The sequence below is a fragment of the Haemaphysalis longicornis genome, unplaced genomic scaffold (assembly GCF_048455015.1).
Source record: "Haemaphysalis longicornis isolate Haplotype H1 unplaced genomic scaffold, Haemaphysalis longicornis Haplotype H1 scaffold_5, whole genome shotgun sequence".
NCBI classification, from domain to species: domain Eukaryota; kingdom Metazoa; phylum Arthropoda; class Arachnida; order Ixodida; family Ixodidae; genus Haemaphysalis; species Haemaphysalis longicornis.
In genome coordinates this window covers 27300488-27314783 of record NW_027526385.1, presented here as the reverse complement: position 1 = coordinate 27314783, position 14296 = coordinate 27300488, and the positions used below count along the sequence as shown (strand labels likewise).

The following is a 14296-nucleotide window of genomic DNA, read 5'->3' as shown; positions in this document are numbered from 1 at the left end:
ATACCGCGCTTGTTTATATTAATTTTTATGTAGCTTAGTATGCGCCCCAATGGCTCCGCGTGAGTTGAAATAGCATTGCGCATGCATTGCCAAAAGATTGCTTACGTCTTGTCAATCTTCTGTTATTCTGTTTCTTCTTCGACAGATTAGTACAATGTTTCAAGCCGGAAGTGCACCGTGCCTAGCAACGCCTCGAGGTTGTCACCTCAGTCCACATGCTCTGAGACTGCACCAAAGATCCGCACGATGCTAACTCGAAACCTTCTCTTCGCGGCTGTCTGCTGCCCTGTGCAGCCCCAGCATAGACGATCAGGTCTGGGCCGTCCACCAAGAATGTGAGGCGGTGAAGCGGCAGGATTTCGACACCCTAAACGGGCGAAGGTGGCCACCGGCGACGCTATCTAGTGGGTGACTTGGTCCCGGTCACGTGTTTCCAAACGCTTCGTTGTAGACTGAGCACTTGTAGTAACCGGCATCCGGGCAAGCGTGGAAAACGTTGCTTTATTTCCCGAGGCGCGCACTGGCAGCCTCACAACTGAAGAACGCGCACCCAAGCCGGGTGCGCCAATTTATAAACAAAGCGTCGCTGCTGCGCACGCGCTGCTGGCCAACCGCTGCGCTGATAACACGATCGCGACACGACACTCCCTCCCTGCACAATTCTAAAAACTATCGTAGGTCAAAAGGTCCGGTGGTCGTCGTTCCCTGTTTCTCCTCCGCAAAGGGACCGCTTCTTCATTGCTTGTCTGGGTGATTGGTCGATTCAACGCAGGATGGTCGCAGATGGTCAGCGTGCACGAACCTCACTTTGTTTCCGACGCACACCAAATAGGTTGACGGAGACTTGACACGCGTCACTCTGCCAAGCCACCATTCCACCACATCACCGCGCACAGAACGCACCAACACACTGTCACCCACAGCAAACACTCGGGGCCGACCTCTTCGCTTGTCAGCCAGAGTTTTCATTTTCTCCCTCCTCACAACCATTTCATTTCGAGTGTCTGGCCGTAGTAACGACAACCTGGTCCGCAGTTTCCTTCGCAGGAATAATTCCGCTGGTGTCCTTCCCGTAAAAGTGTGAGGAGTTGTGCGGTAAGAAAACAAAAAGTTGTCTAGTCTGTGTTGAAGAGACCTCGTAGTGCCTTTTTCAGAATCTTGTAGATTCTGTTTGAGTAGTGCTTTCTTGGTGGATTGCACCGCGCGCTCCGCAGCTCCGTTAGACTGCGGATGATAGGGGGGTGTCAGTGTGTGCCTAACACCATTCGATGAAAGAAAGTCTTCGAACTCTTGTGCACGAAACTGCGGACCATTGTCAGTTACCACTTCCGAAGGAAGTCCATGCGCAGCAAACCAAGATCGCACAACTTCAATCGTCTTCGCGGCAGTTGTTACACCCATAGGTTTAATTTCCAACCATTTGGAGTAGGAGTCTATGGCTAGCAGAAACATTTTTCCTTTTTCTTCTGCAAAATCAAGATGTACTCTTTCCCATGGGTTTTGGCACACTTGCCATGGTGTCAAAGATACAGGTTGAGCGTCAGGAAGGACAGATTGACAAATTTTGCACTTCCGCACAGTTTCTTCCAGGGCGCTATCCATGCCTGGCCACCATAGCATTGACCTTGCTACCACTTTCATTTTGGTTATCCCTAAGTGCTGTGCGTGCAGCAACCCCAAGACAACACTGTGCAAGGACTGCGGCACAACTACACCTGACGTTCAGGAACGGTGGACGAGCCCTACTGCGCATGCGCCAACTAGACATAAAAAAACAAAAAAAGCGACTTCTTTTTGCCGGATGTGACGTCATAATTAAAAAAAAAATGGCAGCTGTTGTACGGTTATCTCGCTGCGATCTTCTCGGCGTGATTTTTGTCTGCCGTTGCAGCGGTGCATAGGTGTTCGGCTTGCAATTGTGATAAGGGCGCTCTCGAAGAACTTCTGGAGAGCACTCACGGTGGTGTGCAGCGTGTGATTGAGACGCTGAGTGTGTGCGGCCGCCTTATTTGCGCGTAGTGCGTTACGACGGTGAACACCGGCGTTCTGCATCAGTTGTGCCGCCTCGATTTGCGAGAGTGATGAGTGCGCTCGCGACAAGCTTCTGCGCTGCACTTCATTAGAGCACCGTGTTGAGGCCGCTGGGCGTTTCGTCTCCGACGTGCGAGTGCGCGTATGCCTTCAACATCAAACGGCGGTGCTATCATGGCCAGCCGCGAACGATCGTTCGCACGAAACTCTTGTCGCTCACCACACGGTCATTGACTAAGAAATATCAAGACAAGACTATTGCGACCGGCCAGCCACGAACGATCGTTCGCACGAAAGTCTTGTCGCTCACCACACGGTCGTTGACTAAGAAATAGCAAGACTATTGCGACCTACAGGGTACAAAGGTGATTCCTGCGCGTCGCTTTGGTTCGTCGAACCCCGTGTCTTGTAATCGCTGCGTGCTGTCATAAGCTCTTGACATTATATTCAGGAGGTCATGGTCCTGCTGCATATTCTTGTTAAATCATCGCAGAGGACTCTTGGCGCGCAGAAATGAAAAGTTTGTAATTATCCGCGTTAGTTTCGTTGGTCTCCAGAGGGTTGCTTTCCTGACGAGTGTATTGATGCGTATATCGCGGTATGGGAGCTGTACAAATGTGTTGACGGATGTGGACGGGCACACTTTGTAGCTGTTCTTGGGGCGCTGGATATACGAGGAGTTCAAGGGTGTCTCGTCTGGTAGGTGGTTGAGGCGGGAGGTTTGGGAGTGATGGCAAGCTTCGTGCAGTTTATCTAAGGTATTATGTACTTCCAGTTCGACCAACTTGCACGTGGGTGTCGAGAGGGCACTGTTCGGTCTGTGAAAATATTTATTTCGCCCACCACCATATTTGGTGCCCGTTTGTGCTTCTGCGATCAGCCTTCGTCGTGTTCTGCTTGAGCGTACACAGTGACAAAGTTTGATAACCGTAGCGGGACCCCGCACGACATGCGGCAGTGGGCCAAATTAACATTCTCAAATGCTATTTCCATAACACTGTTGGACACGAATTCTTGTAACTTTGTTCCTCCTGTGGCTACACAGCCTGTCACCATGATGCACAGCATATACTGAAAGTCACGTAGTTTGTTCTTCCTATTTCAATGTATCTTGATGGTACATAGGGCAGACAAGGCCCTAACAGGCGGTGGTGGGAGCATGCCGCATTGCTGACGACTGGAACTGAAACCGATTTGGTGCTCCACTCCAAGACTCAATGCACGCCAGGCGGCTGCATGCCAGAATTTGATACGACGAGAGTGCTGAAGTTGTATGGCACAAAACAGGAACGAGAAATCTTTCAGGCCTATGTGATAAAAGTGGGAGACAGATGCACTATAGAATACTGAATAATTAGTGTGAAGTGTGCAGCAGCTGTAATTGCTTTTTATACATGTGGTGTTAAAGCAGTGTCACATGAGGGTTTTGTTTACTTCGTAATCACTCTCAGAGGGAAATGAAGCTTCGTTGATGAAGCTCATTCCTGTCTCTATCCTTTCCTTGTGTCATGCCTGACATTTGACCAAAATTTCCAAGATGAAGTCTCAACTAGCCTGCATAGCCACCTTCATTCAGTTCACTGTTTTGATGCATATTTAAGCACAAAATCCTGGGACGTCTGCCATTAATCACTCATAAGAAACCATTGATGCCCGCCACACTCACCACTACCACTTCCACAACTTTGCAAAAAACAGTTGCAAGCACAGTCATGACAGATTCCACCGTGCTTCCCAGTAAGCATGTCCCTTAATCAAGAAGGATGCATCACACCTCAAGTACACTACGACGCATACAAAAGATATATATATATATAGATCATCTACCTCATCTGGACATCACGCCTTTCTACAAGGGAATGAGCCGGCACGCACTGGTGCCCTCAGATTTACTAGCCACGGATTCGTAGAAAGCAGAAAAGACCTGCCAGATTCCCTAACCAACCTCTAAGTCCAAAGCCGTTTTACAGATGCCTACAAACCCACACATACTACTACACAACATATTACCCAACACGTGCCCCTATGAATGCCTACCCTGTAAAGGAAGGAAGGAGAGAGAGAGAGAACAAACACTTATTTCTAAGTCCAGGTCCTAATTTGAAAGTTCAATTTACCGGATCCGTGTAGTACTCCTGAATGCCTGGTCCTAATTTGAAAGTTCAATTCACCGGATCCACGTAGTACTCCAGAATGTCCGTGCGGATCCGGTGCACGTGTTTGTAGAGAGCTTCCTGGGCAGCCTGGATGTTCACTGTCGCCGGGGGAGACAGCCAGAGCTCCCAGAAAGTGATGAAAGTGGGGGATTGGGTAAGAGATGGTGGGGTGAAGTCCCAATTAGAATGAGGGATGGATGGGTAGGAAGAACACCTGGGGCAGGAAGGATGGCCAGGGCGCCGATAGATGCGGTGAAGAATGTGATGGGAGGGGAGTGAAGCGGTTTGAGCCTGTCGAATGAGGCACGCAGCCTCACGAGTTAGACAGGAACTGGGGGGTGGGTACAGGGTGCGTGATAGGCATTGGGCGTGTAATTGGTAATGGCGGGAAGCGCGGTGTTGAGTACGAACCGTCGGCGGGTGGTACAAGGTTCGCCAGGACATGGGCGGACCCGGGAAAGGTACTCGGGTGAGCGCGTCTGCTAAGGCGTTTCCGCACATGCCAGCGTGGCCAGGAACCCAAACCAGTGTGAAGCGTGGCCGAGGATTCGATGCAAGTATCGAAGTGACGAAATCAGTGGTGTGTGGGTGGGTCTCATGGTTAGCAAAATTACAAAGGGCTGACTGACAGTCGGAGAAGATATATACTGGCGTGGTGGTAGGAACATTAAGAGTAGCATGCTCTATTGCAAGGGCAAAGGCGTATTCTTCTAGGGAGGTAGAATCCGGTGGAGGAAGAAAGGAAAGCATAGCAGTGTTTAAAGAAGGGAGTAGGAGAAATGAAGCCATGCCCTTTGAGTTTGAGGGTATGTGGGAGATAGTAAAGGGAAGACAGAGCGGTTAAGCATCCAATCAACTGCACCCAATGCTTATCAGTGATTTCAAATAAATGCGTCAAACTTGCATGAAACACCTTACTGCATTTTTAACTCTCGTTCATGAAATTATTTGTGTAAATTATACACTTATACTGAAGTGACCAGGCAGTATATTTGAAGGTGTGTGAACATTCGCAACTTAGAATACTGTGCGAGTACTTTTTGATATTCGATTTGCAGCTCTGTTTCAAATATTTGAAATTTACAAATTGTAGAGGAACGAAGGTTTGGTCTATCTGAAGACGTGCAAACTTTCAAGCTTCACTACATGCGGGTTGGTTTTTCTGCATGACACCGAAGCCGTGCCAAAAGCCTAATGCAGAAGCCTTGCACCAAGCAAGTGTTCACTAACTGTGGTGTATGTTAGGTCAAGTGCAACACTACGAAAGCAAAATTTATAATCTAAAATAGCTTTCCTATAAATATAATAGCAGAAGTGGGAAATAAAACGTTATTGCTGGCTTGTTGGTGAGGTCCCACCGGCAACTAGCATGCCCAACCTCCTTTCAATCATTGAGGAGAGTGGGGGGGACTGCTGCCTATCATATTAAATATGCCTAATATGCTTACTGCGTTCACAGTATTTTGAGGAACCCATATTTCTTTATCTCAATATATGCAAAATTCTTGTTGCACTGGTTTGCATGTCTATGTTTTATTTTCTCTGTTACATAAAATTTTTTGTATGTCAAGCGCAAGTACCTGAACAGAGATGTGTCTAGTTCCGACTGCCTAAGCTGTCTTTTTTGGTGTAGTTATGTTTTATACACTCTACAAACACCAAAACAAAGATAGTGTGGTTTGAAACAATTCAATTCGCAGCCAGCTTTTACTATTCGTATTCCAGAATATTTTATTGAATTCACAGCCAAGTTTAACTTGTGTTCAATTCACAGACGCAAAGTTGATAATCACACACCTCTAAATATATATACAAAAGGTAAGTTGTCGTTTGTAGTGACAAAAAACACTCAGCTGCAGTGGCGTCGCTAAGGGGGGGCCGGGGGTCCCTGGGCTCCGGGTACCAGCCCCTCGGTAAAGGGGGGGGGTGCCACTTGTGCCCCTACAATGTGTAATGCTGACGTCGAAAACTGGAAGACAACTGTAACGAGACCACAGCTTTGGCCTGTTCAATTTACGTCCCCACCAGTCTATTCAAATTTATTTCCTGGTACAATGGAAGAAAGCGAGGAGAATTTTGGCATCCAGGAATGTCGCGGTAGTCGAGGATGGGTGCGGCTTGAGGAGTTAATTGGCTGCAGGGTGAGCGGAGGCGAACAAGGAACGATTCCTGGAGAGGGGGTGCATCGGTATACGACTGCGACGCTCGGAGGGGTGTAGCGAGCGAGCTTGCTTTCCAATGGGACAACAGGAGCCTAACAAAGCCCCTTCATCACGTCCAGGACCACTGTTGGGGCGACGGACGAGATCAGTAGGGGGGAGGAGTGAAGGGGGAGGCATCCAAGCCTACGAGACTTTGGTCATGTGTCCTCGGCGGTTATTTATGTGACTTTTTTTACGCACATGAGATGTTGTGTACGGGTCATGGTGAATGTTTAGCATTTTCTGGAGTCTTCGCAGTGACGCATCGGAGACCGTGTACCCAGGTCCGGTTGTCATATTTTCATAAGGAAACCAAGGTGAAAATGACCTGGAAAAAAAATATGGGGAAGATTGAATCTTGAGGAAGCGGGGACTGATAATTAAAACGAAATGAAAGTAAGTGTGAAACATGTAATGAAGGTGGGTGCAGGAGAGCTAACTGTACAAATTAAGCCTGTGTTGGGAGGAGGGCCGCAAGTGGAAGAGGACGGGTGGGAGCTCAGGTGTCCAACATTAGGCAAGACAAATGGGTTGTCGCGATTTCCCCTTGGTTGCACCCGATTCCTTCAGTGCTTGCACTAACCAACCAATTCGCAATTTAAGCAATTGCGAAGGATCTGATATCGGGTGTTGATAGCTCATATTTTTTATGTCATTAACTTTCCTTCATCGTGCCCAGCGACGCAGCCAGCACATGGCAATTATACGAAGATGGCATTATATGGAAGGGGCGTATCCCATGCGGCCCCGTGTAATTAAACTAAAAGAACACCGGACGAGTAGCTTGTCGAACAAATTATGCAAGAAATAGAACAGTTATGTAGGCATTTATTTTATTTACCTAACTTTTAATCAGGTAAATCTACGTTTTTTTACTTCATTCCCCTGTAAGTTAAGAGCAATATAAATGAGTATCTGCATTGTGCACATAAATAAAGCGGATAGCCGTGTGTTCGTCTTCTTTCCATTTTATTATGGTTTTCGAGTGACCGTCCCAAGGAGTTCTAGGTGAAGAAATATTTGAAGCTGATGACCTAAATATTTTGCTCTGGTAGGTTCATCATCTAGGTGGAGGGTGAGAAAAAAAAAAAAGGACAGGACAACGAAATTAAGTGCATAACAAAAAGTTAAACACCAGGTACGCCACCCACTTTCTATCATTAGGCATTCGATCCGCTGAGTGCTCCCATCCCGGAGTATGGTCGGGAGACCCCACGATAATTGAGGTGGGAGTGAGGGGCAGTTTCTGTGTTAGTGAAAGCGTTCTGCTGAGTGCTTTGTGAACATTACTAGAAAAAAAAATTTTGAAGACTGTGCGACAAAGGACAGGACGCCCGGTGTCGTATACAAGATTTTCGAGCTGAGTGCCCCTCCGCATGCATTGGGGAGGAAAAATCTACTGGAACAACTCAGGCAGCACAACGACGACGTCCGGCTGCAAAACATCAGACCGCAAAAGAGACTTCGGTGAAACGCTCCAGAAGCGTGACCAACTGGAGGAAAAGATGCAAAGAACATAAATCCTTCCCTACGAACCCTCCACTTGTGTGCATGCAGGCACCGCGCTCCACAGCGAGGCACTTTGTGAGTGACTGGCGCTACAACGCGACCCCAGTCACCCCCCGAAGGAAGAGGGAATCGAGATGGGTCCCAAACGTCTTGTTCTTGGTTATTACTTTTGGTTGGAGAGAGCGATATTATTTCCTCAGCTACTGGGAAAAGGTTGTTTCATCTAGGATCTGTCTTGAGCTAGTCGACTGTACAACGACGTCAATGAAATCGTCACCAACAAATCGGGATGGGCGCGACCGAACGGTTGTGACCCAGCGTGTGGCGCTGATACACTCGGGCCCGTACGAATCTGATATTTTACTCAAGAGTTCTTTCGTTATCGCTTCGTAACCTCCTTCGATTCAGATTTCCTCCGTTGACTAGTGGCTGCTTTACTGGTAAGCCGAAAACCTCACATTTTATACTTTATACTGTGTTCGTTTTCCCAAGACGCCAATGTCAATTCACTTATTTACAAATGTGTGGTGGAATCTTTTTACAATGTACGAAAGGAAACGACAACATTGTCGCAGACAAACATCCACACGACTAGCCGTGCACTGGCCGCTTGGACGACTCATGTACGGCCAGTCATCTCTTTCCCTGCTAAATGTTCCCTTTCTATCTGCTTCCATTCTCAGTAATCACATAACCATAGAAATAGAGACCCGACAATGTATCTATTTCAAACGTACTGAAATTCTCACTTAGAGAAATTTCCAGCAGTCGCATGCTGCCACAGAGGCTGCCTTTAGTGACAAACGGGCAGGCGCAGGCGGTTTTTCCTAATTTATGGGGCGGCCGTTTCCTTCACATTTTATACCACTTGTCCTGCACAATACTTGGAAATAGCTTTTTTTAAAGTCCGGCTGTTGTTTATTTGCTGGGACAACTTCTATTTCTCCCCCAGCCTTCTTTCACCAGGCTCCGCCTGTGGTCCTTCAAGCATAATTTGTTCAAGGTGTGTTCCTAGACACAGGAAAATTGATGCGAATGAAGCGACTATTTGTCTTGCATGTGTTGCCTTTAAACAGCCCTATCATTCTGGCCACCCTCCTCCAGGCCCGCGGGACATCTGCATGATTTAGTCGGCACAGCGGGCTGCAAAGCTTTCCGAACGCTTCTGGCGACCACCTTATAATAATTGTCGTTTTCTGACGAGGCCCGAGACTCTTTCACACCTCCATTGCTCTTGCAGGCATCCATTCGCTTGGTATCGGCTGTAAGATGTGGTACTCTCACACTGCCGCATATCAGCCTTCACTTTTCCCCTAACCTACTTTGGTTTGGCGCATTACACCCTGTGCTGCTGCAAGTAGCTCCTGGCCACTCCTTTCTCGGCTGCTAATGGTGTTTTCGTGCTCACGAGTGACACACCATAACGCTCCTTACTGTTAGGATTTTTATCGATGCCTAATTCACTGAAAAGGTCAGTGTTGTGTATAAAGATCTGCACCAGAGTCGCCGTCTGGGGTTCTCTAAGCCAAGCTCGTGTAGCTATTATTGCCTAAATAACACACGGCTTGCTGCTTACTTTTCTAATATATTGCCAGTTCTTTATAAAAAACTACACATCAAGTATCCTGTGGCTTCATTTCGCATCGCATGTCGCATATTATGCATGCTTGCATTGACGTTTCGAAGCCCATGCATTCAGTAGCTGTAAAAAGTTTTTTTTTACATTGGTATCTAAATGAAAGACACAAAATTTGTCGCGCGACGAGAGCAATGCCGAGTGACAGGTGACAGAAATCGCTTTTGGTAGCTCCAGTCGCAAGTGTGAACCAGCCTTCATATGCTAACAATAGAAGACATTAATAATATCAATAATAACAATAACACTAGTTTTATTATTAATCATTGTTTTGTATATGTGAGGGGGAGGCAAATTTTCTGGGCCCCGGGTGCAAGTTTACCCAGCAACGCCACTGCTCAGCTTCCATTGCCATCACTGCTGGAGAGAGAAAACTGACAAGCAAAACCTCATCCCTGACTAATTTCAGTTTTAAGTTGTAGTGGTACTTTTGTGCTGTTCGACAAGCAATCACTTATTTGCGGTAAGATTGCTGCAGGCAAGTCCTCAGTCACGCTAAACACAGAAGAAATGAACTTGAAAGCATTGCACATCATAAGATCTGTTCCTAAAAGTACCAACTGAAGTACAATATTGTTCTTCGGCATGTGACAGCACACATCAAGGGCATATTGGGTGAACTGTCCAGCATCTGTTGAATGCATGGCATTATACCAGCTTGAACGTGCCTTAGAAGGGATAATTTTAAAAACGGTAACTTGAGAGGGCCCACGAAAAAAAAAAATGCTTGGCACCAGGGCTAAGTGCAACTAGTTAATATTTTCTCATTCACTACTTGAGGCCTGGATGTGGATTAAGGCTTCCTACAGCCGATAACAACAACAAAAAAAAACATTTGTCCTGTGCGGAGCCCTACCTCCCACCGGGCTGCATGTCCTATTATTAGCTGGCTTAAGGATTCAGACCAACAAAGTGATTAGCAGACAGATTTTGGGAGTTACTACACCTTCGCAATGGTGAACATTACCTGCCTGCCTCACGACTCCGAACACACAATTATATCTTCGCACAGGTTAACTCCGTTGTACTGGGACAAAAACACAGCCCTGTGGTCTACGTAGAAGTGGTCTACGTTTGCAGTGGCTAGCTTGGTTACGATGGGAGTGGTCATGCGCCATCCCAGTGCCCTCGTCTGACCGGCGTTGCTGCCTCTCGCCACGGCACGTAGGCGGCGAAACGCCCAGCGGCCTCAACACGGCGCTCTAATAAAACACAGTGCAGGAATTCGACGGGAACGCACTCATCACTGTCGTAAATCGAGGCGGCAGAACTGATGCAGAGCGCCCGTCGTCACCGTCGCAACGTACTACGCGAAAATTAGGCAGTCGTACACACTCAGCGTCCCGATCACACGCTGCACACCACCGCAAGTGCTCTCCAGAAGTTCTTCGAGAGCACCTTCATCACAATCGTAAGCCAAACACCTATGCACCGCTGCAACGGCAGGCAAAAATCACGACGAGAAGAGCGCAGCGAAATAACCGCGCAACAGCTGCCATTTTTTTTAAACCATGACGTCACATCCGGCAAAAAAAAAAGTCGTTTTCTTTGTTTTTTGATGTCCAGTTGGCGCATGCGCAGTAGTGCTCGTCCACCGCTCCTGAACGTCAGGTCACAACTACGCGATTCAGCCACACAATGCATCCATTATCTACACTGAGTTCAAACCGGCGCAACCAGAACGGCTTTAACTGCTCGGGTACAGTTTTTTTCCAGCCGTGCCATATCATGTCACGAACGACACTCAACAGGTTGTCCTGTCCAGTTCCGCGCTCCGCTCAATATCTTTCGCTGTCAGCGGCAACTCATTCAGTGGCGCAAAATAAAAAATGTTTTCACTGTGGTCGTCCGTGTCCGGCAGCGGCAAGCGAGACAACGCGTCCGCATGACTGATAGCCGACCCTGGCTTATGCTTTATCTTGTAGCGATAGTTCGCCAAAAATGTGACCCATCGATGTACTCTTGCAGTTGCAACAGCGCTACCCTGCCATTTAAAGGTGTTGTGCCACCAAATTTTAAGTCTGTAAAAAGCCTGCTGTAGGCTTCCTCTGCATGCAACGACCCTCAACACGAAGTGCTGGGTACAGCAAGCGCTTAATATATATTTTAATTCGCTTCTAAAAATTACCTAAATGCTCTTCTGGAAATCGGGACCCATCGCTAGCGCCACTAACCATGACGTCAGTGAATTGCCAGCTCAGCAAAGTTTGTGACGTCATACAACGCTAGCGACTCGAGCGACGTCAACGTGAACTCCAGTTACCACAGTTTGTTTGGTCGCTTGGTCGTATCGACACACTATACCGATACGACGGCGACGACGACGCGACGCCGACGAGTCGTTAAAACATCGGCCAACTGCCGAATTGCCAGACCGCGTTGTCACACCACGCCGACGGCGACACAAACACGTCGGCCGATGGAAAGTCGCCGTAGTGTGACTGACTCGCCGACCGAAGACGCCAACAAAACCGGTCGCCTGACTGTTCGCACGACGCGTCGTCAATCGACCGAGAAGCGAAAACTGCGCCCCGACAACATTCGTGCCGCAATGAACGCGGCTCTATTTTGTTAGTTTCTGGAGGGTAATAAACTCAATAAGTTCCATGAAGCCCATGCAACTCAACACTAGCGCTAATGCGATCCGTATTTTGGCGTTCGACGCTTCGGCCGTGCTCTTCTGCGACGCCGCTACCCCGGAATGCGTGTGTGATCGGCTCGCCTGTAGAAAATATAAGGTCAGTTTCGTGCAGAAGAACAGTTACGTAGGGTAATTTGGGTAATAAGAGATCAGTATCGGCAAAGGTTTTTAACGTAAAACGTAAAACCAAAGTACGGCAAGCACTATCCCTTCAGTGCAAAATCGCAGTCGCAGCCGGGCACACTTATTTTTGCGAGCGCTTTCGCAGAAGAGCAGAGTTGATGGCGATAAGCTGTCGTGGGGGCTTCGCGGAACCTTGCTGCGCAAGCGCTATTTAAAAAATGTGAGTTTACAAGCCAGGAATTCTGTAAACTAGCTAGTAAACACCGACGTACGACTCCAAGGATGGGCCTTTGTTCGCTGGCTCAGTGGTCTCGCGCGTTCCGCCCGTCCGGTCAACGTTGCCGGTTCGATTCGCGGCGGAGGCACCTTTTTTTTTTTTTTTTTTTGAGCGTTTTTTTAGCATTTGTATGGTTTGCAAATCCATGGTTTTCATTTGTCTGCATCCGAGGATGCAGACAAAGAATCCGCGTCGGAGCTGTCGCGGCTTGACGTGACGAGTTGGCGTGTTTACTTCCGTGGTGAAGCACGTATGTGGGGGAGCAGACGCCGCAGTAAAGTCGCAACGTACCGCAGCGCCGCCGTGGCAGAGGCTCCTCGCAACAATGTGACGTCACTGCTTGAAGCGGCGCCCAGAAACCGAAACCGAATCCTGTTCACATGAATCGTGCGATAATAAATTTTTCACTCAGAATATGTGCGTGTGAGAGCATGTATCATGCTTTCTAACGAATTATAAAACGTTTGCAACAAAGAATGCACAAGCAACAAATTTGGTGGCACAACACCTTTAAGATCAAGCAGGGTTGTCAGGGGTTGGTGGTCCGTTAACACGTTGAAATCTCGCCCGTAAAGATACATGTGAAATTTCTTCACCGCGAAAACTATGCTCAGGGCTTCTTTTTCTCTTTGTTCATAGTTACGCTCGGACGGGGACAACGACCGTGAAGCAAAAGCGATGGGTTTTTCATTCCCGTTTTCAACGTGCGATAACACAGCCCCTAGCCCGTATTCCGATGCGTCACACGTGATTTGCAGTGGCTTTTTTACATCGTAGCGCTGCAAGACGCTTTTGTCGGACAGCATTTTCTTGCAAGTTGCGAACGCCTCGTCGCACTTACGCGACCAATGCCATCTGCTGTCCTTGCGGAGCAAGTCGTGCAGCGGTTCTAGAATCGTAGCCAATTTTGGCAGGAACTTTCCATAGAAATTTACTAAGCCCAAAAAGGCCTTCAGCTGCGTCACGCTAGTAGGTTTCGGCGCCTCTTTGATGGCCACGACCTTTTCGGCCGTAGGGTGCAAGCCATTTTTGTCAATGTCATGCCCCAAATACGTTATGCGCTGCTGAAAGAGCCTACACTTCTTGGCATTTACTTTGATACCATGTCCACTCAGGCGCCTTAGCCTCTCCTCCACTCTGTCGTAACACTGCTTGTAGTCTACTCCGGCTATGACAATGTCATCCAAGTAGCAGGCAGTGCCAGGCATACCTTGCAGGATTTGATCCATTACAGCTTGGAAAATTGCTGGAGCACACTCTACGCCATAAGACAAGCGACGGAACCTAAAAAGGCCCATGTGAGTGTTTATGGTGAGCAATTCTTGTGCTTGCTCATCCAGTTCCAGCTGAAGGTACACCTTCGACAGATCAATGACAGAAAACACGGTTCCGCCTTCAAGTGTGGCAAAAATATCCTCGGGCAGCGGCAAGGGGTAATGATCGACTTCAATTGCAGGATTTACTGTGATTTTGTAATCCCCACAGTGCCGAAGTTCTGTTCCGTCTTTCTTTGTAACAATCACAAGAGGCGTCGCCCACTTGCTGGGCCTTACCCGATACACTACCCCCGCTTTTTCGAGATTAGCGAAATCTTGCTCGACTCGCTCGCGCAAGGCGTATGGCACTGATCGCGCTTTGCAGAACACTGGGCATGCGTTCTCTTTAAGTACAATGCTTGCTTTGAAACCCTTGATAGCACCAAAACCAGCATTAAATACATCA

General features: G+C 48.0%; 1 protein-coding gene across 1 annotated transcript in view; it reads right to left on the bottom strand.

Annotated features, from left to right (window-relative positions):
- The window catches only part of LOC144139618 (uncharacterized), a 36703-nt gene that overhangs the window by 21060 nt on the left and 1347 nt on the right, over window positions 1-14296 (bottom strand). The gene's annotated exons all lie outside the window — the stretch shown is intronic.